Raw genomic sequence first — 2,458 nt, forward strand, 5'->3', positions numbered from 1 at the left:
GTACCTCTCCAATGAGTTCAGTGATTTTCTGAGGTCTCATGGGATAAAGAGACAGTTCACATGCAGGTATACCCCACAGCAAAATGGGGTTGCAGAAAGGAAAAACAGGCATATTGCAGAAGTTGCACGCGCCTTGATGGCTGAAAAGAATATGCCTAAGCATTTTTGGTCTGAGGCTGTTCATACTACTGTTTATATTATGAACAGAACTCCCACAGCTGCAGTTCATGGTATGACTCCCGAAGAATGTTTTACAGGTAAGAAGCCTGATGTTTCACACTTGAAAGTATTTGGCTGCATTGCGTATGTTCATGTGCCAGATGAGTTGCGGAAGAAACTAGATCCAAAAGCTGAAAAGTGTGTCTTTATTGGATACTCTTTAGAGCAGAAAGGGTATCGCTATTACAACCCTGTCACATGTAAGTTCAGAGTGAGCAGGGATGTCATCTTTGATGAAATGAGCAGTTGGTATGCATCTAGTGGTGATGCATTGGATGTTGATGATGATCATGACACTCATGTGCAGGCTGAAAGGCAAGAATCACGGACTCTTAGTGGACCAGAGACATCATCTGGTAGTCCTTGGTCTGGGAGACTAAGGAGTACCTCTACATCTTCGGGTGCATCTAGTAGCACTACATGTAAAGACAAAGGAAAAAATAAAGTGTCAGAAGGCATTGATGCAGTTCTTGATGGAGACTCCAGTGGCTCAGAGAGCTTGGATGATGAGCTTGGCATTCCTTCAGTGAGGACTCCAGGTGTGCAGAGAGCACGCGTTAATGCAAAGACTCCATTGAGTGATCCAGTGGTACGCAGGTCTAGCAGGGTGAGATACCCTGTTAAAAGATTTGGTTTTGAAGGTTATGCAGCTCACCATTATGCTTATATGGTGAAACTAGTTGAGGATGTTGAGCCCACATGTTTTGAGGAGGCTGTTGGTCATGCTCATTGGGATGCAGCAATGGATGAGGAGATGGCTGCATTAGAGGCCAATAAGACTTGGGATCTAGTATCATTGCCAAAGGGAAAGAAAGCTATTGGATGTAAGTGGGTTTATAAGATTAAGCACAATGCAGATGGTTCTATTAGCAGGTGGTACAAAGCTAGGCTGGTTGCAAAAGGCTATGCCCAGACATATGGCATAGATTATGATGAAACCTTCAGTCCAGTTGCTAGGATGGCAACTGTCAGATGTGTGATTGCTTTGGCAGCAGCCAAAGGTTGGAGGTTGCAGCAAATGGATGTAAGAATGCCTTCTTGCATGGTGATTTGCAAGAAGAAGTGTTTATGGATCAGCCAACAGGTTATGAAAATTTAGAGCATCCCACGTATGTGTGCAGGTTGAAGAAGACACTCTATGGGCTCAAGCAAGCACCTAGAGCATGGTCCGACAAGATCAGAGAGTATCTTGTTAATATTGGCTTTTATGTTTCTGATGCTGATCACTCACTTTATGTGAGAAAGGGAGATGTAGGTTTGGTCATCATAGTCATCTATGTGGATGACTTGATTATTACAGGTGATAGTGATAGTGGGATTGCTGAAGTCAAGGGTTGTTTAAAGATGAAGTTTGAGATGAAGGATTTAGGTGAACTAAGGTACTTCCTTGGCATTGAGGTGATCAGATGTGATGATGGTATATGGTTGTCCCAAAGACAGTATGGCTTGGATATGTTATCCAAGTATGGTATGACTGCATGCGAACCACTTTCAGTCCCGTTGGAGCAGAATGTAAAGCTGAGTGCTGATGTTGGGGATGAGATAGAAGACCCTACTATGTTCAGGAGGATAGTGGGGAGTTTGATCTACATGACCATTACAAGGCCAGACTTGAGCTACGTTATTGGTCTTGTGAGTCAGTTTATGCAAGTACCTAGAAAGCCACATTTGGATGCAGTCAGACGCATATTGAGATATGTGAAGTCCACATTACATTATGGGCTTTTCTATGAGGCAGGTACAGACGTACAGGTGTTTGGATACACAGATGCAGATTGGGCTTGTAGTATGTCTGACAGACGATCTACCAGCGGATACATGTTCTCTCTTGGTAGTGCAGCAGTTGCATGGAGCAGCAAAAAGCAATCTACAGTTGCTTTGTCGAGTACAGAGGCTGAGTATAGAGGTGCTGCTGTTGCAGCATGTGAGGTAGTATGGCTGCAAAAGTTACTGGCTGATTTGGATGTGCAGGTGGAAGGTCCAGTTGTCATTTATTGCGACAACATGAGCAGTATACAGTTGGCTAGGAACCCTGTGTTCCATGCCAGGACAAAACATATTGAGGTACACTACCACTTTGTGAGAGAGAAGGTACTAGCAGGTGAGATTGACTTGGTGTATGTCAGCACACAGGATCAGATAGCTGACATCTTCACGAAGGCATTGGGTACAGAGAAGCTTCAAAAGTTCCGAAGCTTACTTGGAGTTGCAGAGATGCAGTTGAGCTTGAGGGGGAGTG

Source organism: Lygodium microphyllum, chromosome 6 (assembly GCF_053477565.2).
Source record: "Lygodium microphyllum isolate KBCC chromosome 6, Lygodium_microphyllum_v1.1.10, whole genome shotgun sequence".
Lineage (NCBI taxonomy): Eukaryota > Viridiplantae > Streptophyta > Polypodiopsida > Schizaeales > Lygodiaceae > Lygodium > Lygodium microphyllum.